Source organism: Bombina bombina, chromosome 5 (genome assembly GCF_027579735.1).
Source record: "Bombina bombina isolate aBomBom1 chromosome 5, aBomBom1.pri, whole genome shotgun sequence".
Taxonomy (NCBI): Eukaryota; Metazoa; Chordata; class Amphibia; order Anura; family Bombinatoridae; genus Bombina; species Bombina bombina.
In genome coordinates, this window is record NC_069503.1 from 667,346,932 (window position 1) to 667,372,578 (window position 25,647).

At 38.9% G+C, this 25,647-nt stretch overlaps 1 protein-coding gene across 1 annotated transcript in view; it reads left to right on the top strand.

Moving 5' to 3' along the window:
• Nucleotides 1-25,647, top strand: part of LOC128660672 (cadherin-6-like) — a 519,409-nt gene that overhangs the window by 178,067 nt on the left and 315,695 nt on the right. Inside the window, exon 2 of the mRNA XM_053714615.1 lies at nt 1,340-1,489. The gene's annotated coding sequence lies outside the window, so the exon portion shown is untranslated. The remainder of the gene's footprint in view (nt 1-1,339; nt 1,490-25,647) is intronic.

Here is a 25,647-nt window from a genome sequence, read left to right on the forward strand (position 1 = left end):
ACATTTTTTTAATTAACCAGAGGTCTGACCTCTGGTTAATTGCGCTAAAGTGCTTCCGCAAGCTTTAACCAGCCTTTACAGGTACACGTTAAAATAACGCTCCACTTTTAATCTAGCCCATAGTGTATAGAAGATGTAACCTATTGTAATAAGTCAAAGACAGAAATTAGAGAGTTTAGAGACAGTCGGAGTTGTAGGGTTATCAATAGGGAAGTTGAATTCTCCAGAGATTAATGGTACATTAGATGAGAGAAGATGACAGTAACGTTTATAAAAAGAGAGAAGAAAACAAAAATGGATTAAACCTTTAAGAGCCATAATAGTAAACTAATAACATGTTCTTTCTACTTCATTCGAGCATGTAATTTTAAACTAGCGGCCCTGCACTCCTGTCTTTTTAATACCACTCAGAGTCACAGAGCACTACAGGTCCCAAGTGGAAACTCCTGCTGACTCAATCAGCAGCGCAAGTCACATGATTTAGTGCTTCTGATTGGACCAGTGACAGTTTCCACTCTGGACCAGCAGTGCTCTGTATTGTACTTTGTATTTTACTCCTTTTAATGGTTCACAGATGTTTCAAACAGATACAGGTGTAAATGGTTGCTCTCTGCTGCCACATCAATCTTATATAGCCTACAATGCAGTTTTCCAGAAAAAAAAGTAGGATAAGTATTATTAAATGGTTAGGTACGTAATTGTATAATAATAAGTCCATATTTTTTACTTCAACAAAACATGCATGAGGGGAAGTGTTATAGATGTGACCCATACATACAAGGTAGCTCTGCCATATTTGTTTACTTGAACAGCAAGTGCCCATATTTTACTTCTTTTTCCCATATGCTTCGCTATCTATTTGAATTTGAATAGTGTTGTAAATGCCATTCAAGGGGCCACAAGAGAAAGGGGTGTGAGCTGGAGATGGATGGGAAACAAGGTTGCTAATGTATTTGTGTGTTTTCTAGAGTAAAAGTGTGAGTATTTAGGAAATATCAGAGCCAAAGGGCTGGGGGAAGTGATTCCAGTGACCATCAGAAGGAGAATGTGGGATTTTTTTTATAGAAGGGTTTATAATGGCATAGAGAGCTGAGCAACAAGAAGGGTAATTTTAGTTATAACGGGAATGATATGGTATTATTATTATTAATATTATTATCATGATTGTCATTATCAATATTATAATTTATGTATAGCTCCGCAAAATTCTATAGCACTGTAATAAATGTACAATTAACACACATGCTTTTCTATATATAAAAAAGTCAATATTAAGTAAAATAACCAATCATTGCTGGTTTTGTAGTTTTCATTGTAGTTTCTCTCCATTTCCTTGCAGTGCCAACTCCATTTGTAACAGGTAACACTGCCATAAGCCAAGACATTCATAAGCCTAGCGCAGATAATTCCGTGGGGCCAGAACATCATATCATCTCCGTCAGTAACAAGCTAAGTGACAACACCTGGAGACATTTGGCCTATCTAGACAGTAAGTCTAACAAATTCCTTTTTGTTTATTAGTCATTACAAACATTTAAAAAAAAACTTGTTCCTGACAATAAATGTTTAACAGAAGATAAGCTTTTAAAATAAACTAACAAATGCATAAGTGGATGGGGTAGCTAGTTTCCATACATGCAAGAGATATATGAGGTCGTTTTTATTTAGCACTGTATTAACCTTTTAAAGCCGTTATGCCGTTCTATTCCGTCATAATTAGACTGGGCTTTAAAGCCGTTATGACGGAATAGAACGTCATAGCTAAGGGCTGTCCTGAAGCCTTCTGTGCTGTCAGGATTTGATCGCGGTCTGGAGGGCGTACCTAGGGTTGTAGGGACACCCCCCAGACGCGATCCAGTAATTGAAATCTCGTGATCGTGTGCACGATCGCGTGGTTTCAATTTGTCTACATCGGAACAGTTGTTCCGATGTAGGCACTTTAGCCCTGACACGAAAGGGTTAATAAAGTATAGTATGATACATAGACTAACAGACATATCAATAGAGATTCATACACAGCAATAGCTATATATATATATATATATATATATATATATACACACACAGAAATGGGAAGACTCTGATTTCACTAAAGTTTTAGAGCTTTGTTTGTACTCTCTGGTGTAAAACGTGCCTTTTTAAAGCTGGACGTGAAGTTAGTAAAGGGCATTAGTGCTCTGTAAATATTTTACATTGTACTTCTTTCATTGATTCCAGTTGACTTATTTAATGATTTTTTTTTTTTTTTTTAAATATAGAGCCATATTGAAACATTTCACAAACCCAAATAATGCACTAAAAGGATTTTCTATTCTTATCTCCCATCATTCTTAATGCTGCAAGGAACCCTTTGTTTCACTGAAAGGAGATTTTTCATTTAATTTCAACCCACTGATTATTTACATAACCACGTGTCATATTTAATCTCTGATACGTGAAATGTCATCTGACAAGCACAAAAGAAGAATTTTTACCTATTTGTAAAGTCAGCAGCTCCCTCAAGTGGGCACTTGTTGATTGCAGTCATTTAGTTTTTTTATCAGTCATTTGCAAAAAAAAAAATTGTTAATTTATTGTGTACTATATACTAAATAATACTACATTTATGTATACATAAATCTGCCTCCTTTTGAGTTATGATACAGTATTGGATGAAACCTTTTAAATTCCTTTAACATTAGCTAGTTCTTTTTGCTACAAAAGAAAGTCTGTAAAGAATGAATGATGAACCTACCTAGGTTCATGCAGGGGCTATAGCATCCCCACTGTGGCAATTGCAGCCTATTTCATGAGCATAACTTTCCAAATGATAAAGAAATGTATTGTGCTCACATACTATTTCATTATTTCACATTAAGGCCCATAGGAATTTTTAGTTAAATCTGTTAATGGTTAACGTGGTTGTTCCAATAGCTTGAGTAGATATTATAGCCTAACCGTTTAACTACTTTTGATGACTGATGTGCAATGGAAGAGACACAGTGTGAAATAAATACTGTAAAGATAATTATCCTTTGTTTCTCAGACAATGTTGATCCTCTGAATTCTTAAAGGGATAGATAACTCTAAAATAACCCAGTAAATACTATAGACACATAAATGGTCTTTAAGGACCATATTGAACTGTTTACACATCCAGATGGTATAAAGATCTGCATGCTTCCCAGAACACAGATCATAGACATGACAGCCCAGGTCATAGTGAATGGGCAGAAAGCCAATCAGCGCCTTGCCTTGCTCTCTGCTTGCCCCCAAGGGGTCTTGTAACATGCACAGACTGCTTTTTGTTTTTAGTGTACTTTTTCATTTATTTATTTTTTTGTACTGTAGAAAGACTACATACTTTCTGATCTGACATCTTCTTTAACTTCCAGTGTCTCTGCAGTAAGTTTGCTGACATCAGTAGACATTTCATTAATAACATCATCTGAATTTCCATGCTTCACCAGAAGATGCAGAAGTTGGATTGATGGAGCCATGTAGTTAAAATAAATAAATAATACAAATAAAATAAAATATATACACACACACACACATATATATATATATATATATATATATATATATATATATATATATATATATATATATATATAAATACATATGTGTCAAATATTTAAACAGAATGTATTACATTAAGAAAAATATTCTTTTGGCCTTATGCTACAAGGATATCACAGTGCACTTAAAGTGACAGTCAACACCAGAATTTTTGTTGTTTAAAAAGATACATAATCCCTTGATTACCCATTCCCCAGTTTTGCACAACCAACACTATATATTATTATATTAACATACTTTTTACCTCTTTGATTAAAGGGACAGTATACTATAAAATGGTTTTTCCCTTAATGTGTTTCCAATTACTTTTCTTTACCAGCTGCAGAATATAAAATGTTTGCGATTTTCTTTTGTAAGGCTTATTTGTGTATATGAATTAGCTGGTTTTGTGTTTTGAAGCGACAACCTAATAAAACGGGTTGAGCTTGTAGGTATAGATCTCATTACTTTATCACATTGTGTACATATATCTGCTTCTTTATCTTATATCTGTCCATAAACCAATCACCAATACTTGGAGAGAACAATGGAAAATTAAAATTGTATTACCTTATCTCTTCTATAACCCACTGGGAGTGTAATTTATTTTACTGGCTGTGTTAACACAGCATGGCCTAGAGGCAAAAAACTTTCATGATTGGTGGGGATACCACATGCTAAATAAACTATTTCAAATGCCAATATAAGGGTAATGGAATTGCTTGTAAAGAATTTAATACACTCCAGCAGGTAAAGTGGATAATTGGGAACACATTAAAGGGGAGAAATTTGTTGAGTAAACTGTCCCTTTAATTTGTATCTAAGCATCTTCTGACAGCCCCCTGATCACTTGACATTTTATTTATTATCTATTGACTTTCATTTTAGCCAATTAGTGCAGTGTCTGCCATAAGCCACAGGTGTGATCACAATGTTATCTATATGGCTGACATGAAGTAGCTTGCTCCTCTTGTGAAAAGCAAATAAAAAGCATGTGATAAGAGGCGGCCTTCAAGGGCTTAGAAATGATCATATCAACCTTCCTAGGTTTAGCTTTCAACTAAGAATACCAAGAGAACAAAGCAAAATTGGTGATAAAAGTAAATTGGAAAGTTGTTTAAAATTGCATGCCCTATTTGAAACATGAAAATGTTTTTTGGACTTGACTGTCCCTTTAAGCAATTGACTGGCCACAGCAAAGTAGACCATGCACAAGAAAAAGCTTTTTAAGATGTGTATCTCCAGACTGTTTGCTCTAGATATGCAAATCCTTCAAAGGTGTCTAACAAAGTTACAATCTGAAATGATTATCTTTAGCATTATGGTGATTAAATACTGATTGATATATATGGGGTTAACTGCCTGCGTCATTAGATGTAAAACCAACTTTTTATAAGTGCCAAGTAAGAACCCAGAGCTGTGAGGTCTTCCAGTAGCATGGCAGTAGCATGGCAGTAGCATGGCATGGAATGAGAGTACTGCCCACTTCTGTGTTTTGTTTATATCTAGGGAGAATAACAAATACCTATGACACCATTGTTTATAACTCTTTAAACTTGATTTATCAATCCTTGGTGGACAGGGGCGAGCTCTCCTCTGGCGGGCAGCAATCCTCTGCCACAATTTAACATTGCACGCGATTGCTCCCTTGCGCTCGCGTGCAACCCAAGCCAATCACGCGGGCAGTAGCTATTAATCTCCGCTGTCTGATGATTGCTGCTTGATAAATCCTGAGTGCAGGTTCTCTTGTGCGAACCTGCAGTCAAAGGAGGAGAAGGGCTTGATAAATTGAGCCCTTTGTGTGTGATTAGATGCATGGCTTTGTCTTAGAGACCAAGGTAAGAAAAAAACTTCACATGGCACCTGTGACAATGTTTAGCTAAATCTTTTAACTGAATGTCCATTTTATATTTTTAATCTAGCCATATACATCTGAGTGAGTGCTGGCCATCCCATGTATTGTTTTTTTTTTATATGTAGGACTAACTGCATGACTCAATGGATATGAACCCAAAGTGTTACCAGTGGCATGGGATGTGTACCCACTCCATTTTTAGGGTGCAAACCACTTCCATGTTTTAGGTAGTAAATCAAGAGAGCAACGTACCATACAAAATAGATCAAAATGAATAAATCAGTATTATGGTAAATACAAGTACACCATATACTAAAAGAGAAAATAAATATATGTATAAACTTAACTAAGAATAACTAGAATATTAATAAAATATGTATATCATTTGCAAGAATCACTGAAATTGTGTGACCTATACAAATACTCAAACTAGGTCTTGCATAGATTTTTCTCTACCACTGTGTAACAATAACTGTAGGGAGCTAATTAGAGATAAATGGTAAAACAACATCGCCAGCAGCTGATACAATGAAGACATGTGCAATAGTACAACAACATATATTATCAACCAATGTGTTTCATCAGTGATAAATTACTTCTTCAGATACAAACAAATGAAAATGTGGCTTATCAAAAATGAAATATTTAAGTGGGTAAGAAACTTCCTTATGTTTTCTGTCAATTTCTTTTAATTTTGTTTTGCCATTTTATCCTTATTAGTTTCCTACTGTTATAGATATAGTAATTGTCACTTAATAGAAAGTGTCTATCCCTTAATAAGCAATACATTTCAATAAAAAGCGGCAATATGAGCATTTTCAAATCCCATAGGACTTGCACGGTTCTTAAAAATCATGCTTTTGTTTTAATCCCAGCCATTGTGCATGCACATCTATGTGCACATGTGACCATGCTTCCACTTGTGTGCATGCATGTCATACGTGTGTGTGCACACAAAATACTTCCAGTCATTTGAATTAGCTTATCATTCTGATAAGTAACTTTATATGTAAGATGGCTAATTTGTATTTAATACCATTACATTTCTTTAATTAAATTTACAGGTAATAGAAAATGAGCAAAATCCCCCACCCTGCGGCAAGGAAACAGTATACTGGTCCCTAACACAAGCAAAATATGTATATGCCTTTGTACCCTGAACATCCTTAAGACTTGTTTAGACCATAATAACTACATAATAATAATGTTGCCAGCGGACCCAATGTGGTACAAGTATACTACTTCCTTACCACAGTGCTTAAGCCAAGGTTGCTTTAAGGATAAATGTGCAAAGATGTTACAGAGGAAAGTTACTGAAGAGTTTGCCCTAGTGCTTTCTGAGCAAGACATTTTGGACATTACATAGTGACAGTGACATACAGATAAGGGACTCAGAGTCAGGTTGGTGATATAGGATCTCAGTAGAGCTGATGCTGTGTCTTTTGTGTGTAAGTTCACAAGTGCATCTATACTGTTTACAACCTTGTGTAATGGTGATGTACATTATAGAACAGAGTTGATCAGTGTTTAGCTATGTGGACCAGAGACAGACAAGATTTACCTGGGTGAGTCATTTTACAGACTCAGGTTCTCAGATTGTTTTACACAAGAATATCACAAAAAGCTGGTCATGTAGCAGCATTGGCAGTTCCAGTGAGGTGTTGATACATCCATTTGTTACTTCGCCAGTCCCAAAGTTTAAGGTGCCATTTATACTTAATTAAGAAGGTAGTGCCATTTCTGCATATCCAATCCTCTATACAGTCTGAATAGTGAAGTAGTGGAGAAAAACAATGACATTTTACCCTTAATATTTTTCTTTGAACCTCAAATAGTCTTGAATTACTGCTTGTGCTGTCTATTGTTGGTCTGAGTTACGATTATCATCTTATGGTTTGTTTCAGTGGAATGCTGAAGGGACGATAACAAATCTATACTTAGTTACTTACAAGCCATTTTGATTTCTACTCAATTGTATGTGCCCATACTACATGACATTGCTTATTCTTTATATATTTGCAGCACTTTGAAATATTAGTACAAGGTGTTTAATCACCACATTTTAGGTTAGCATAAATAATGGGATACACAGTTTATTTGTATTTCTTACTGGTCACATATTTACTATGACATTAAATATCTGTTTAGCCTTTGTGCTTGGGAGTCAGTGAGCATAATACATAATGAAATCTAGAGATGGTCTATGAAAAGAACACACATTGTGGAAGCTAATGGAAGAGAAATAGTCATTTAAACCCATAATTTTGAAAATGAGCATAACATTTAGAACATGTTGCAAATAAAGCAATCACTGGTGCACACAGCAATCAGCAACAACATGTTTGTCAAGGAAAATAGCAGCAGTTGTTAAACAAAGTGTTTAACACTAAAATGACTATCAAGGTAACTAGATAGATAGAAATATAGATAGGTAGATAGATAGATAGATAGATGATAGATAGATAGATAGATGATAGATAGATAGATGATAGATAGATAGATAGATAGATAGATAGATAGATGGAAAGAAAGATGGATAGTTAGATAGATGATAGATAGATAGATAGATAGATCGATAGATAGATAGATAGATAGATAGATAGATCGATAGATAGATAGATAGATAGATAGATAGATAGATAGATAGAAAGGAAGGAGCTTTAGTTGATCAAAACCATAATGTCTTGCTGTATCTATAGATCATGAGCGGGATATTACTAGTACTGTACATATGTTTTCACATATAAAAACACAAGGTTTTAAGGAACAGATCATCTTACTAAAATTAAATTTTAATCACATTTGCTATGTAATAAAGAGATAAATTAAATGTCAAACAGAAATACATAGACAAACATTCCCATAGACTGTTCTCTTGTTCTTTAATAAATGTATAGACTCATTACACTTAATAAAATATATTCAAAATTCATTTTTTTCAGAACAGCGGTCCCACCCCTTGCTCTCTCCCCCCTTTCTTTTGCTCTCTCTTCCCCCCTCTCTTTTGCTTTCTTTCCCCCCTCTCTTTTGCTTTCTCTCCCCCCTCTCCTTTGTTCTCTCTCTCCCCTCTTTTGCTCTCTCTCTCCCCTCTTTGGCTCTCTCTCTCCCCTCTTTGGCTCTCTCCATCCTTTCTTTTGCTCTCTCTCCCCCCTCTTTGGCTCTCCCCCCCCCTTTGGCTCTCCCTCCCCTCTTTGGCTCCCCCCCCTCTTTGGCTTTCCCCCCCCCTCTTTGGCTCTCTCCCCTCTTTTGCTCTCTCTCCTCTTTGGCTCTCTCTCTCCCCTCTTTGGCTCCCCCCCCTTTGGCTCTCTCTCCCCCCTCTTTGGCTCTCTCTCCCCCCTCTTTGGCTCTCTCTCCCCCCTCTTTGGCTCTCTCTCTCCCCCCTCTTTGGCTCTCCCCTCCCCTTTGGCTCCCCCCTCCCCTTTGGCTCCCCCCCTCTTTGGCTCTCCCCCCCCCCTCTTTTGCTCTCCCCTCCCCTCTTTGGCTCTCTCCCCCCTCTTTTGTTCTCTCCCCCCTCTTTGGCGCTCTCCCCCCCCTCTTTGGCTCTCCCCCCCTCTTTGGCTCTCCCCCCCTCTTTGGCTCTGCCCCCCCCCCCCTCTTTGGCTCTCTCTCCCCCCTCTTTGTCTCTCTCCCCTCTTTTGCTCTCCTCTTTGGCTCTCTTTCCTCTTTGGCTCTCTCTCTCCCCCCTCTTTGGCTCTCCCCCCCTTTAGCTCTCTCCCCCCCTTTGGCTCTCTCCCCCCCTCTTTGGCTCTCTCTCCCCCCTCTTTGGCTCTCTCTCCCCCCTCTTTGGCTCTCTCTCCTTTTTGGCTCTTTTTCCTCTTTGGCTCTCTCTCTCCCCCCTTTTTGGCTCTCCCCCCCTTCTCTTTGGCTCTCCCCCCCTTCTCTTTGGCTCTCTTCCCCCCCTTCTCTTTGGCTCTCTCCCCCCCCCCTTCTCTTTGGCTCTCTCTCCCCCCCCCCTTCTCTTTGGCTCTCTCTCCCCCCCCCTTCTCTTTGGCTCTCTGCCCCCCCCCCCTTCTCTTTGGCTCTCTGACCCCCCTTCTCTTTGGCTCTCTCCCCCCCCCCTTCTCTTTGGCTCTCTGCCCCCCCCCTTCTCTTTGGCTCTCTGCCCCCCCCCTTCTCTTTGGCTCTCTGCCCCCCCTTCTCTTTGGCTCTCTGCCCCCCCCTTCTCTTTGGCTCTCTGCCCCCCCCTTCTCTTTGGCTCTCTGCCCCCCCCTTCTCTTTGGCTCTCTGCCCCCCCCGCCTTCTCTTTGGCTCTCTGCCCCCCCCTGCCTTCTCTTTGGCTCTCTGCCCCCCGCCTTCTCTTTGGCTCTCTGCCCCCCCCTTCTCTTTGGCTCTCTGCCCCCCCTTCTCTTTGGCTCTCTGCCCCCCCCCCCCTCTCTTTGGCTCTCTGCCCCCCCTTCTCTTTGGCTCTCTGCCCCCCCCTTCTCTTTGGCTCTCTGCCCCCCCTTCTCTTTGGCTCTCTGCCCCCCCCTCCTGCTCCCTCTCTGGCTCTGTCTTCGCGGGACCCCGCCCGGCCACGCCCCCTCGCGGCAACACCCGCCCGGCCACGCCCCTCGCGACGCCCGGCCACGCCCCTCGCGACGCCCGGCCACGCCCCTCGCGACGCTCCCGTCGGCCACAAACAGCTGTGAGGTCTGGGCATTGCCGCTTCTCACGCAGCAGACCTCACAGCTGTTGAGTAGCTCGCGCTCCCTATCTCACAGCTGCTTGTATGCTGTGTACCTCGCGCTCCCAATCTGTCAGCTGTCAGCTATGCCGAGGTGCGCGAGAATAGAATCTAAGGCCAAGTGTTTGTCTGTACTGCGCATGACGGCTTCAGACAAACACTTGTCTTTTATAATATAGGATAAGTTCTATGTGGAAATAAGGTAGATTAAATCAGTTTTCAGTATTTGTTTTTCAGCAGACATTGTATCCAAACTTATTGTCTAAATATGTCACATTATTATCAGCAAATGGTTGCTGCGATTATTGGCCATTACGATTGATGTGACATATTTAGATAATAAAAATGAATATATTGGAAGGTACAATACACTGCTTTTATTAAGACATATTGAGGCAGAGAAAATAAATGCTGCATAGCAGATATTTTAAATACGAATCAATCACCTAACATTAAACCCTTATATTTTTATTTTTGCAATGTAATACTATTGGACTCTAGCTCCCTACTAGTATGAATAGTATTCACAAAGAATTTATATTGTGCCATCTTTGGTTATCACTAGATATTTCTTACCCTAACAGATGCTTGATCTTACATAGTAGTGATCTGTTCCCATCTTTGCAATGCTTTAGACATTCTGTGGTTTATTACAATCTTTTGTTTTTAGCAGACAACGATTCCTGAACTTCAACTGTTAATGTGTGTTTTTCCATTGAGCACAATTTCAAAATGCTTATGTTGTTAATATCCATGAAATTTAAAATTGTTACATCAAAAAAACAATAAAAACCCAAGAGAAAGGCAAACATATTGTTGCTATTGCGCATTAACAGTGCTTGAGTTCAAGCAATAGCACTTTGTTATAATCATATTTTAAGTTGAAAGTAATATTTTATCACTTGTGTGAAAGTCTAGGGTGTTCCAACAAACCCCACACATAACAGACTTTTATTGGGGAGTACTGGAACACTAACGTTGGCTATCGCTCAAACACAAAGCCAAATGGGGGTAAACCTCTGCTCAAGTATTGGAGATTTTTACTAAGATATATCATTTGCTTTCATTTTGAAATTTAAGTTATAAAACCCTGCACATATACATACATACATATACATTTATATATATAAACATATAGTCAAGATCAAGACATTCTCTGTCCCACACCTTGTCATATACCAAATCCATTTATATCAGTGTTTAAACTTGTTTTCATTAGTAGACCTTCATTTTGCATGAGATAAACATAAATATAAGTGAAATACTTTATTTCCATATGATTTACATGTGTTTTGTTATGTAAACTGTCAGATATTAAAGGGACAGTATACACCAGAATGTTTATTGTTTTAAAATATAGATAATCCCTTTATTACCCATTCCCCAGTTTTGCATAACCAACACAGTTATATTTATATACTTTTTACCTCTGTGATTATCTTGTATCTAAGCCTCTGCAAACTGCCCTGTCAGTTCTTTTGACAGACTTGCAGTTTAGCCAATCAGTGCTGGCTCCCAGATAACTTCACGTGCATGAGCACAGTGTTATATATATGAAAAACATGAACTAACACCCTCTAGTGGTGAAAAACTATTAAAATGATTCTGAAAAGAGGTGGCCTTCAAGGTCTAAGAAATTAGCATATGAACCTCCTAGGTTAAGCTTTCAACTAAGAATACCAAGAGAACAAAGCAAAATTGGTGATAAAAGTAAATTGGAAAATTGTTTAAAATTACATGCTCTATCTGAATCATGAAAGTTTATTTTTAACTAGACTGTCCCTTTAATGGTTTATTTCAGTTCTCCAAAATTGCAAAACATTTCAATGCTCTTTTGTGTTGCACTCAAGCGCAAAACTTAACTCATGACTTTACTTTACTCATCACCCATTATCATTCTCCACGGTGAGCACAATGTTGTCTATATGGCACACATGAATTAGCACTTTCTAGCTGTAGTGCAAGATTGTAAAAATATTTTTATAAAACTAAGATAAGAGGAAGGCTGCAGGGGCTTAGAAACAGGCAATCTTATTGGTTATAAATATATTAATATAACAATGTTGGTTATGCAAGGCTGGGGAATAAGTAGTAAAAATTTTATATTTTAAAAAAATAAATAGAGTAGACTGTCCCTTTAAGGGATTTTAACTATATCATTATCATTATAGTGGGCAAGTGTATTTGTTGGGTTATCAATTTGGCTAATTTATATTAGTGCAAAAGTGCTTATACATTTTTTTAAGTTTAATTAATTGAGCAGGAAGCATTTCTACCTGTTTGCAACATTGTTTCCTAACAATATCCATGTGCTGGTAATTTCAGTGTGTTTTGCCCATTCACAAAATTAACTTTTAGGGTACTCAGTATGTAATTAGTTGAAAAGCGTTGTTTGGACCTTTTTTATTTGATAAGTCAAAATATTCCTCTAAATGTGTCATTAAAGGGATACTAAACTCAAGATTCAGATAGAGCATGCAATTTTAAGCAACTTTCTAATTTACTCCTATTATAAATTTTTCTTCATTCTCTTGGTATCTTTATTTGAACAAGCAGGATTGTAAGCTTACAAGCCAGCCCATATTTGGTTCAGCACCCTGGATAGCGCTTTCTGATTGGTGGCTTACACCTACCCAGGTGCTGAACCAAAGATGGGCTGCTTCTTAAAGGGACACTGTACCCAATTTTTTTCTTTTGTAATTCAGAAAGAGCATGCAATTTTAAGCAACTTTCTAATTTACTCCTATTCTCAATTTTTCTTCGTTCTCTTGCTATCATTATTTGAAAAAGAAGGCATCTAAGCTTTTTTTGGTTTCAGTACTCTGGACAGCACTTTTTTATTGGTGGATGAATTTATCCACCAATCAGCAAGGACAACCCAGGTTGTTCACCAAAAATGGGCCGGCATCTAAACTTACATTCTTGCATTTCAAATAAAGATACCAAGAGAATGAAGAAAATTTGATAATAGGAGTAAATTAGAAAGTTGCTTAAAATTTCATGCTCAATCTGAATCACGAAAGAAAAAATTTGGGTACAGTGTCCCTTTAAGCTTACATTCCTGCTTTTTCAAATATAGATACCAAGAGAGCAAAGAAAAATTGATAATAGGAGTAAATTAGAAAGTTGCTTAAAATTGCATGCTCTATCTGAATCTTGTTCTGTTCAAGAAAAAGGTGCTTTTATTTCTGTAATGCACAAAAGGAGCCTCTCTAATTTATGCTATAACGCTTTATGGACCCCTATTTCATATACCTATGTTAACAATTTAGTAAATTGATCACAGTAACAGCAGTGGTCAGTGGGCCATTTTTACATTTTATTTACTAAAATCTAAGCAAAAATATAATTATTTTTTGCCGCGGTATACTGTGAATCTGCTGGGCCTGCTGAAAAAAAAAAGCAATATATAATTTGTGTGGGTCACTCATTGAAATTTAACTTACAGCAGAGTTTAAATGTGGGTAGCAAAAAAAGCTCAAAATTGGCTCAGCACTAGGGTGTAAAAAAGTCTTAGCAGCTAAAAGGGTAAGTTGTAAGAATTGAGGTCAGTGTAAGGTCAGTGTTTCTCAACTCCAGTCCTCAGGACCTTTAATAGGCCAGATTTTCATTCTATCTTAAAGGGCCATAATACCCAAGTGTTGAAACACTTGAAAGTGATGCAGCATAGCTGTAAAAAACTGACTAGAAAATATCACATAAACATCTCTATGTAAAAAAGAAAGCTATTTTACCTCAAAAGTTCCTCAGTAGCCACATCCCATTGTAAAGGACTTCTAAGCAGCAAATCAGTATGTCTGTCCCGGGACAGCTAAGGGGTTGAGCCTCGTGCACTCTCATGTTATTTCCCTATTCAGTTTAAAGGAAGTTTACTATGAAATTGCATGAGAGTAAAGTCAAATCTCATGAGATCACAGTAAAAGAGTTCATGACCTCAGCACTAATGATGCTGATTGGCTGCATTTCATTTCTTTATTTTTTTTATTTTTTTTTATCTGCAGCTGGGCAGCAGCTGAGTATAACTTTTTACACAGAACTTACTCTGCTGAGCTGAGGAGATTGTGAGGTAAAATATCTTCCTTTTTTACATAGAGATGCTCAGGTGATATTTTCCTGTCAGTTTTTTACAGTTATACTGCATCAGTTTCAAGTGATTTAGCATATGAGTATTATGTCCCTTTAACTAGAGCACAGGTGAAATAATCATCTGAAGGGTGAGAGCAGGTTAGTAACCATGGTTACTGATCAGCTTATTATTTCACCTGTGCTCTAGTTAAGATATAATAAACATCTGGTCTATTAAAGTGAAGGTAAACTTTGATGAATAAAAGCCCGTTTTTTAAAAATACTATAAAAAAAAGGGAAACTTTCATTCACCAAAGTTTACAAAGCAGCCGCTTTGTTTATAAACGTACTTTTCTTCTCTTCACAGCCAGAGCAGTTTCCCCGCCCGGGGATCCTCTCTTGACACGTCAGCAATAACTAATCCGGCTTCCTCCAATCACGGATTCCCCCCCCCAAGGGGAATCATTGCCTGAGGCCATGCCGTGATTGGAGGAAGCCGGATTAGTCATTGCTGACGTGTGAAGATAGGATTTCTGGACAGGGGAAGCTGCTCCGGACTGTGAAGAGAAGAAAGGTACGTTTTTAAACAAAATGGCTACTTTCTAAACTTGATAAATGAAAGAGCCCCTGTTTTTAATAGTATTTTTAAAAACCGGGCTTTCGTTCATCAAAGTTTACCTTCACTTTAAGGGTCCTGAGGACTGGAGTTGAGAAACACTGTTCTAGGCAATCACAATTTTTTTTGGGCTGTAACTCTAATATTTCCCTCTTTTAAAAAAACTCCAAATATTAACACTGTATATCTGATTCATGAAATATGACCCTTCTTCCCATATTTATACGAAAGAAAATACAGAGATGCATTATAAATATTATTTTTTATAAAAAAAAAAAACAATCTTTGGCAACTCTGGATAAAGGCAAACAATGAGAATAATATATATCACTTGCTCACATCAATTTTTGTGAGAACTGCTGAATGTCAGTCGCTTTCCACTCAAGGTAATGAACTTTGAAGGATTTTGAATATCATCATATCAAAAGACGTTGAAACAGATCTGTAAGCTCAGTTGGACATTGTATTTATCATTTGGTGTAGGAAATTTATTGAGGCACCATTATATGTTTATTAAAAACATAGAGATACTGTACATTCTAAATCAATTGGGAAATTTCAATATTTAGAAGTGTAATGTAACTTGAATTTTATTAGGAATGTAACTAAAAACTATCTGTATGGAACCTTATGATGATTCTAAATTATTTATTATAAAGATGCCCTAAGTTGGATTAAGGGGCGACGATGAGTTATTTATTTATGTTATATAAATTGTGGATGTGATTGTATTAAAACCTTAATAAAAAATAAAAATACTGAAACATCCCATTTTATTTACCAGCCAGTATACATAGACACCTGATTGACATGTTACTCTGGCAATATTATCAAGGCTAAATAGAAAGGCGTGGGATAACCGTATAAATGTATAACTATACACACACTTACTGCATATATACACAAAATGATGCACAAAAAGATTATAATCCATAAATAACCGTAATAAAACAATGTTTGGTTAAAAGCAACATTAAACTCAAAATGTTATTATTCATAAATTCATTAATTGAATTAAAAATGAGATGTATTTATTTTGCTGCATATTGCCTGAACCAATTTCATGCTAAACAGTGATTAAGCAGTGCACACACTCATTTACAGTTAGCCTTAAAGGGATAGTAAACACCTTGTAACTACAAGACATTTCTGTGGTGCTGCTATAGAATAACATATCAGACTAGTCTTAAATAAATACAGTAGATTTGCTTAATCAACAAACGCATGATTAAAAGACAATGTAATAGCACTTTGTCTGAACTTCAAATAAATAGTGGATTTGTTTTCTGACACATTTAAAAGTTATGTCTATTTCCCACTTCCCCTGTATCATGTGACAGCCATCAGCCAATCACAAATGAATATACATATATTCTGTGAATTCTTGCACATGCTCAGTAGGAGCTGGTGACTCAAAACGTGTAAATGTAAACAGGCTGTGCACATTTTGTTAATGGAAGTAAAATGGAGAGTTGTTTAAAATTTCATGCTCTATCTGAACCATGAAAATGTAATTTTGACTTGAGCATCCCTTTGTTTTTAAAACAAATTAACATCCTTTTTACTACAATTAGTTTTCAATAGACAAACTCCACCCACCATTTGCCTTATTTGCAGACAATAAGGCTTACCATAAAGTTAGTATAAACTACTTTGTTTTGCAGTTGTTGTCTAAAAGAGTTAGCCTTGAGAAGTCAGCAGGCTGATTTTCATGTTCTGAGAATTAGAAATTGCTCAATTTCCAGAGCTAAATAACAGGAACCTAAATAAACAATGAAAATATATTGCACATTTTTTCATTACTCATAACTAATCATTTCATATACAAATCTCAAGGTGTTACTGTCCCTTTAATTGCCTAGAATTAAGGGAGATAAGAAAAAACTCAGCAGGGGTTTGCATTTTGTTGGAAGATATTTCTCCAACATAGGTGTGTCCGGTCCACGGCGTCATCCTTACTTGTGGGATATTCTCTTCCCCAACAGGAAATGGCAAAGAGCCCAGCAAAGCTGGTCACATGATCCCTCCTAGGCTCCGCCTACCCCAGTCATTCTCTTTGCCGTTGTACAGGCAACATCTCCACGGAGATGGCTTAGAGTTTTTTAGTGTTTAACTGTAGTTTTTATTATTCAATCAAGAGTTTGTTATTTTAAAATAGTGCTGGTATGTACTATTTACTCAGAAACAGAAAAGAGATGAAGATTTCTGTTTGTATGAGGAAAATGATTTTAGCACCGTAACTAAAATCCATGGCTGTTCCACACAGGACTGTTGAGAGCAATTAACTTCAGTTGGGGGAACAGTGTGCAGTCTCTTGCTGCTTGAGGTATGACACATTCTAACAAGACGATGTAATGCTGGAAGCTGTCATTTTTCCCTATGGGATCCGGTAAGCCATGTTTATTACGATGGTAAATAAGGGCTTCACAAGGGCTTATTAAGATTGTAGACTTTTCTGGGCTAAATCGATTCAGTTTTAAAACATATTTAGCTTTGAGGAATCATTTTATTTGGGTTTATTGATATTATAATATCGGCAGGCACTGTATTAGACACCTTATTTCTCTGGGGCTTTCCCAAAGCATAAGCAGAGTCTCATTTTCGCGCCGGTGTGGCGCACTTGTTTTTGAGAGGCATGGCATGCAGTCGCATGTGAGAGGAGCTCTGATACTTAGAAAAGACTTTCTGAAGGCGTCATTTGGTATCGTATTCCCCTTTGGGCTTGGTTGGGTCTCAGCAAAGCAGATACCAGGGACTGTAAAGGGGTTAAAGTGTTAAAACGGCTCCGGTTCCGTTATTTTAAGGGTTAAAGCTTCCAAATTTGGTGTGCAATACTTTTAAGGCTTTAAGACACTGTGGTGAAAATTTGGTGAATTTTGTACAATTCCTTCATGTTTTTTCGCAATTGCAGTAATAAAGTGTGTTCAGTTTAAAATTTAAAGTGACAGTAACGGTTTTATTTTAAAACGTTTTTTGTACTTTATTATCAAGTTTATGCCTGTTTAACATGTCTGAACTACCAGATAGACTGTGTTCTGAATGTGGGGAAGCCAGAATTCCTGTTCATTTAAATAAATGTGATTTATGTGATAATGACAATGATGCCCAAGATGATTCCTCAAGTGAGGGGAGTAAGCATGGTACTGCATCATTCCCTCCTTCGTCTACACGAGTCTTGCCCACTCAGGAGGCCCCTAGTACATCTAGCGCGCCAATACTGCTTACTATGCAACAATTAACGGCTGTAATGGATAATTCTGTCAAAAACATTTTAGCCAAAATGAACCCTTGTCAGCGTAAGCGTGGCTGCTCTGTTTTAGTTACTGAAGAGCATGACGACGCTGATATTAATATCTCTGAAGGGCCCCTAACCCAATCTGAGGGGGCCAGGGAGGTTTTGTCTGAGGGAGAAATTACTGATTCAGGGAACATTTCTCAACAGGCTGAACCTGATGTAATTGCATTTAAATTTAAGTTGGAACATCTCCGCATTCTGCTTAAGGAGGTATTATCCACTCTGGATGATTGTGAAAAGTTGGTCATCCCAGAGAAACTATGTAAAATGGACAAGTTCCTAGAGGTGCCGGAGCTCCCAGAAGCTTTTCCTATACCCAAGCGGGTGGCGGACATTGTTAATAAAGAATGGGAAAGGCCCAGTATTCCTTTCGTCCCTCCCCCCATATTTAAAAAATTGTTTCCTATGGTCGACCCCAGAAAGGACTTATGGCAGACAGTCCCCAAGGTCGAGGGAGCGGTTTCTACTTTAAACAAACGCACCACTATACCCATAGAGGATAGTTGTGCTTTCAAAGATCCTATGGATAAAAAATTAGAAGGTTTGCTTAAAAAGATGTTTGTTCAGCAGGGTTACCTTCTACAACCAATTTCATGCATTGTCCCTGTCACTACAGCCGCATGTTTCTGGTTTGATGAACTGATAAAGGCGCTCGATAGTGATTCTCCTCCTTATGAGGAGATTATGGACAGAATCAATGCTCTCAAATTGGCTAATTCTTTCACCCTAGACGCCACTTTGCAATTGGCTAGGTTAGCGGCTAAGAATTCTGGGTTTGCTATTGTGGCGCGCAGAGCGCTTTGGTTGAAATCTTGGTCGGCTGACGCGTCTTCCAAGAACAAGCTACTAAACATTCCTTTCAAGGGGAAAACGCTGTTTGGCCCTGACTTGAAAGAGATTATCTCGGATATCACTGGGGGTAAGGGCCACGCCCTTCCTCAGGATCGGCCTTTCAAGGCGAAAAATAGACCCAATTTTCGTCCCTTTCGTAAAAACGGACCAGCCCAAAGTGCTACGTCCTCTAAGCAAGAGGGTAATACTTCTCAAGCCAAGCCAGCTTGGAGACCAATGCAAGGCTGGAACAAGGGAAAGCAGGCCAAGAAGCCTGCCACTGCTACCAAGACAGCATGAAATATTGGCCCCCGATCCGGGACCGGATCTGGTGGGGGGCAGACTCTCTCTCTTCGCTCAGGCTTGGGCAAGAGATGTTCTGGATCCTTGGGCGCTAGAAATAGTCTCCCAGGGTTATCTTCTGGAATTCAAGGGACTTCCCCCAAGGGGGAGGTTCCACAGGTCTCAGTTGTCTTCAGACCACATAAAAAGACAGGCGTTCTTACATTGTGTAGAAGACCTGTTAAAAATGGGAGTGATTCATCCTGTTCCACTAAGAGAACAAGGGATGGGGTTCTACTCCAATCTGTTCATAGTTCCCAAAAAAGAGGGAACGTTCAGACCAATCTTAGATCTCAAGATCTTAAACAAGTTTCTCAAGGTTCCATCTTTCAAGATGGAAACCATTCGAACTATTCTTCCTTCCATCCAGGAGGGTCAATTCATGACCACGGTGGATTTAAAGGATGCGTATCTACATATTCCTATCCACAAGGAACATCATCGGTTCCTAAGGTTTGCATTCCTGGACAAACATTACCAGTTCGTGGCGCTTCCTTTCGGATTAGCCACTGCTCCAAGGATTTTCACAAAGGTACTAGGCTCCCTTCTAGCGGTGCTAAGACCAAGGGGCATTGCAGTAGTACCTTACCTGGACGACATTCTGATTCAAGCGTCGTCCCTTCCTCAAGCAAAGGCTCACACGGACATTGTCCTGGCCTTTCTCAGATCTCACGGCTGGAAAGTGAACGTGGAAAAGAGTTCTCTATCCCCGTCAACAAGGGTTCCCTTCTTGGGAACAATTATAGACTCTTTAGAAATGAGGATCTTTCTAACAGAGGCCAGAAAAACAAAACTTCTAGACTCTTGTCGGATACTTCATTCCGTTCCTCTTCCTTCCATAGCTCAGTGCATGGAAGTGATCGGGTTGATGGTAGCGGCGATGGACATAGTTCCTTTTGCGCGCATTCATCTAAGACCATTACAACTGTGCATGCTCAGTCAGTGGAATGGGGACTATACAGACTTGTCTCCGAAGATACAAGTAAATCAGAGGACCAGAGACTCACTCCGTTGGTGGCTGTCCCTGGACAATCTGTCTCAAGGGATGACGTTCCGCAGACCAGAGTGGGTCATTGTCACGACCGACGCCAGTCTGATGGGCTGGGGCGCGGTCTGGGGATCCCTGAAAGCTCAGGGTCTTTGGTCTCGGGAAGAATCTCTTCTACCGATAAATATTCTGGAACTGAGAGCGATATTCAATGCTCTCAAGGCCTGGCCTCGGCTAGCGAGGACCAAGTTCATACGGTTTCAATCAGACAACATGACAACTGTTGCGTACATCAACCATCAGGGGGGAACAAGGAGTTCCCTAGCGATGGAAGAAGTGACCAAAATCATTCTATGGGCGGAGTCTCACTCCTGCCACCTGTCTGCTATCCACATCCCAGGAGTGGAAAATTGGGAAGCGGATTTTCTGAGTCGTCAGACATTGCATCCGGGGGAGTGGGAACTCCATCCGGAAATCTTTGCCCAAGTCACTCACCTGTGGGGCATTCCAGACATGGATCTGATGGCCTCTCGTCAGAACTTCAAAGTTCCTTGCTACGGGGCCAGATCCAGGGATCCCAAGGCGGCTCTAGTGGATGCACTAGTAGCACCTTGGACCTTCAAACTAGCTTATGTGTTCCCGCCATTTCCTCTCATCCCCAGGCTGGTAGCCAGGATCAATCAGGAGAGGGCGTCGGTGATCTTGATAGCTCCTGCGTGGCCACGCAGGACTTGGTATGCAGATCTGGTGAATATGTCATCGGCTCCACCTTGGAAGCTACCTTTGAGACGAGACCTTCTTGTTCAGGGTCCGTTCGAACATCCGAATCTGGTTTCACTCCAGCTGACTGCTTGGAGATTGAACGCTTGATTTTATCGAAGCGAGGATTCTCAGATTCTGTTATCGATACTCTTGTTCAGGCCTGAAAGCCTGTAACTAGAAAGATTTACCACAAAATTTGGAAAAAATATATCTGTTGGTGTGAATCTAAAGGATTCCCTTGGGACAAGGTTAAGATTCCTAGGATTCTATCCTTCCTTCAAGAAGGATTGGAAAAAGGATTATCTGCTAGTTCCCTGAAGGGACAGATTTCTGCCTTGTCGGTATTACTTCACAAAAAGCTGGCAGCTGTGCCAGATGTTCAAGCCTTTGTTCAGGCTCTGGTTAGAATCAAGCCTGTTTACAAACCTTTGACTCCTCCTTGGAGTCTCAATTTAGTTCTTTCAGTTCTTCAGGGGGTTCCGTTTGAACCCTTACATTCCGTTGATATTAAGTTATTATCTTGGAAAGTTTTGTTTTTAGTTGCGATTTCTTCTGCTAGAAGAGTCTCAGAATTATCTGCTCTGCAGTGTTCTCCTCCTTATCTGGTGTTCTATGCAGATAAGGTGGTTTTACGTACTAAACCTGGTTTTCTTCCAAAAGTTGTTTCTAACAAAAACATTAACCAGGAGATTATCGTACCTTCTCTGTGTCCAAAACCAGTTTCAAAGAAGGAACGTTTGTTGCACAATTTGGATGTTGTTCGCGCTCTAAAATTCTATTTAGATGCTACAAAGGATTTTAGACAAACATCTTCCTTGTTTGTTGTTTATTCAGGTAAAAGGAGAGGTCAAAAAGCAACTTCTACCTCTCTCTCTTTTTGGATTAAAAGCATCATCAGATTGGCTTACGAGACTGCCGGACGGCAGCCTCCCGAAAGAATCACAGCTCATTCCACTAGGGCTGTGGCTTCCACATGGGCCTTCAAGAACGAGGCTTCTGTTGATCAGATATGTAGGGCAGCGACTTGGTCTTCACTGCACACTTTTACCAAATTTTACAAGTTTGATACTTTTGCTTCTTCTGAGGCTATTTTTGGGAGAAAGGTTTTGCAAGCCGTGGTGCCTTCCATTTAGGTGACCTGATTTGCTCCCTCCCTTCATCCGTGTCCTAAAGCTTTGGTATTGGTTCCCACAAGTAAGGATGACGCCGTGGACCGGACACACCTATGTTGGAGAAAACAGAATTTATGTTTACCTGATAAATTTCTTTCTCCAACGGTGTGTCCGGTCCACGGCCCGCCCTGGTTTTTTAATCAGGTCTGATAATTTATTTTCTTTAACTACAGTCACCACGGTACCATATGGTTTCTCCTATGCAAATATTCCTCCTTAACGTCGGTCGAATGACTGGGGTAGGCGGAGCCTAGGAGGGATCATGTGACCAGCTTTGCTGGGCTCTTTGCCATTTCCTGTTGGGGAAGAGAATATCCCACAAGTAAGGATGACGCCGTGGACCGGACACACCGTTGGAGAAAGAAATTTATCAGGTAAACATAAATTCTGTTTTTGCAGTTCAGTACTTGGCATACTGTATATACTCTGCTGTCCGTTTAACAGTTTTTGTTATTTCAATATCTGGTCCACTGATAATTAATAATTCAGTTATTCAAAACATAAAATAGGTCATTTTAATGTTGTTAAAGTGACACTGAACCCAATTTTTTTCTTTTGTGATTCAGATAGAGCATGACATTTTAAGCAGCTTTCTAATTTACTCCTATTATCAAATTTTCTTCATTCTCTTGGTATCTTTATTTGAAATGCAAGTATGTAAATTTAGATGCCGGCCCATTTTTGGTGAACAACCTGGTGCTGTCGAGAGTTCTGAGCCAAAAAAAAAAAAAAAGCTTAGATGCCTTTTTTTTTCAAATAAAGATAGCAAGAGAACGAAGAAAAATTGGTAATAGGAGTAAATTAGAAAGTTGCTTAAAATTGTATGCTCTAACGAAAGAAAAATGTGGGTTCAGTGTCCCTTTAATGTTTTTCCCTTGTCATCCTGTCTTGTGACTAATTTCTTTCCTCCATATAGTGCCTTGCATGTATTAAAGGGACATAAAACACTAAATAAAAACTAGAAGTAAATATATAACCAAAGTAAAGATTAGACTGAAAATATATTTTTAAAATTATACTGGTGGTTTAAATACTGATGAAATATTTAAAAAAATATTTTTCAAAAATTAATGGCTACCTCCATGTCATCTGCTGAGGCCAATAAGGAGCATATATATATGAATTACTGAGAAAACAATGGATATGCAGAATATATGTTAGGGTTATAAAGTCTGGAATTTAAACTTCTAAGTATTAATGTAATTGGAAATAGCACAATGTTCAATTTTAAATTTCAGGAAAATGCAACACGATAAACATTGAAAGTATAGTGACAACTCTTTTTTTTTTTAGGAAAAATGCTCCCCTTAAATGGGGGAGTAATATTCACAAAAGTGCTGTAAACAGCGCTCACCTGTGAGGAGACACAAACACAGGACCGGCACAATGGAGAGTGGGTGGGGACGAATCCTCGAGCAGAGGTCCAATAGTTAGGCTGCTACCAGGGGCGGGACTGCCTCACAAGCCCCAAACAGTTCCGGAAGCAATATGTGGTGAACAGAAAGGTAGCGCACACAAATCCTGAACTCAAATAGCTCCCAAAGACAGGTGTATAGGTAAAAAGTCCATATTTATTAGTTAAAAGTTAAAAAATAAATTCCATACTAGGACGTATAAAAAGATGTAAGGAAAAAAGCCAGCAAAACTAGTTGATCAGGTCACTGAATGGATATCCACGCAGACGCGTTTCGTGCACATGCGCACTTGTTCACTGCTTAAATGGGGGAGTATGGGGGAGAAAAAACAAACTAGGATTCTCAGAAATCCCTGCAGGATAAGCCTATGTATTCCTGAAGGGCAGTTTAAAGTATCAGAAAAAACTCAAGTGAAGAGACAGAGGTATCATGTGGCAAACTTAGGGTGAGAATCTAGATAATCTTAATGTAAGTGAGCAAAAGGACCCGTGACACATAAAAAATAACTTTTATTAGTTTATATAATAAAAATGAATAATGCAAATTAAAATAGTGTATACACCACATACATTCACTTAGTCACAATTAGACCACGTTAAATATGATTGGTAATGTAGGTCCTCATATAGTGTAAATATTCCAATTAGTTACTATAGACTACATGAAGGTATCCTACTATTATTATCCAATTGAGCAAGGTTAGGCTGTTAAACATATATTAGAAAGTCAGGCATGGAACTTGTCAGCCGTAAAGGATCAGCCCAGGATTCAACCCAACTGCTAGCGTGAAGAAGTAAAACACATGCTAGCACACTGAGAAATATCCAGGACGTGACCCACTCAGGAAACAAAATAAGCAGGGTACAATGTATTCACAAAAGAAGTAGAATCTCTGTATAATTTCTTGAGGTCTGAATTGATGCACAAGAGATAGCAAACTTTAAGTAGTAGAAAGGTAAAATGATAATGTCCTTTTAAACAGGTTTGTAACATACAAATGATAAATGATCCTTTAAGCAGGTTTGTATCCAATAAATGATAAATGTCTCTTTAAGCAGGTTAACAACCAATAAATGATAATGTCCCTTTAAGCAGGTTTGCAGCAGACAAATGATAATGTCCCTTAGAGCAGGTTTGAAGCAAACAAAAGATAATCTCCCTTTTAGCAGGTTTTCAGCAAACAGAAATGAATGTCCCTTTAAGCAGGTTTGCAGCAAACAGAAATAAATGTCCCTTTAAGCAGGATTGCAGCAAACAAATGATAATGTCCCTTTAATTAGGTTTTGCAGCGAACAAAATATAAATGTCCCTTTAAGCAGGTTTGCAGCAAACAGAAATAAATGTCCTTTTAAGCAGGATTGCAGCAAACAAATGATAATGTCCCTTTAATCAGGTTTTGCAGCAAACAAAATATAAATGTCCCTTTAAGCAGGTTTACAGTTAACAAATGATAATGTCCCTTTAAACAGGTTTTGTAGCAAACAAAATATAAATGTCTCTTTAAGCAGGTTTGCAAGGGTTAAGGCAAAAGCAAGGTCAGGCAGGCAAGGGTCAGTATATCCAGGCGACAGATTGAAGGACAAGACAAAAGCAAGGTCAGGCAGGCTAGGGTCAATACATCCAGGAGACAGAATTTGAGGGTAAAGCAGAGTTCATAGTCAGACAGGAAAGGGTCAAATTCCGGTTCAGAAATAGTACTCACACAGTACCGGAGACAGCAACACAAACGGGCCCCGAGTAAGATCTCCCGCCAAGATTTAAAGGCAGAGAAAGAGGCTGACGTCAGGGAGGAGTGTGCTGAGGAGCGCGTCACGTTGCTAGGCAACGTGATGTGAGACACAGGAGATCCGGGAGCCGCGGCGACACGGCGATGAACGGATCGAGTGTGACAGAACTTCTAATAATTCAGATTAGGATAATATTGTTGGGTAGGAGTAACACACTTATATGTCCACAATTAAGCACTGTCTAGTGTCAGTGTTTTGACAAAGCAGTTGGCGAAACGCGCGTCAGGCATTCGCACTGCTTCTCTCAGCATTATACCGTTAATAATTTGTTGCCCATTTTTTGGCATTAGCATTTAGCCTGTGGTGTTTATAGACT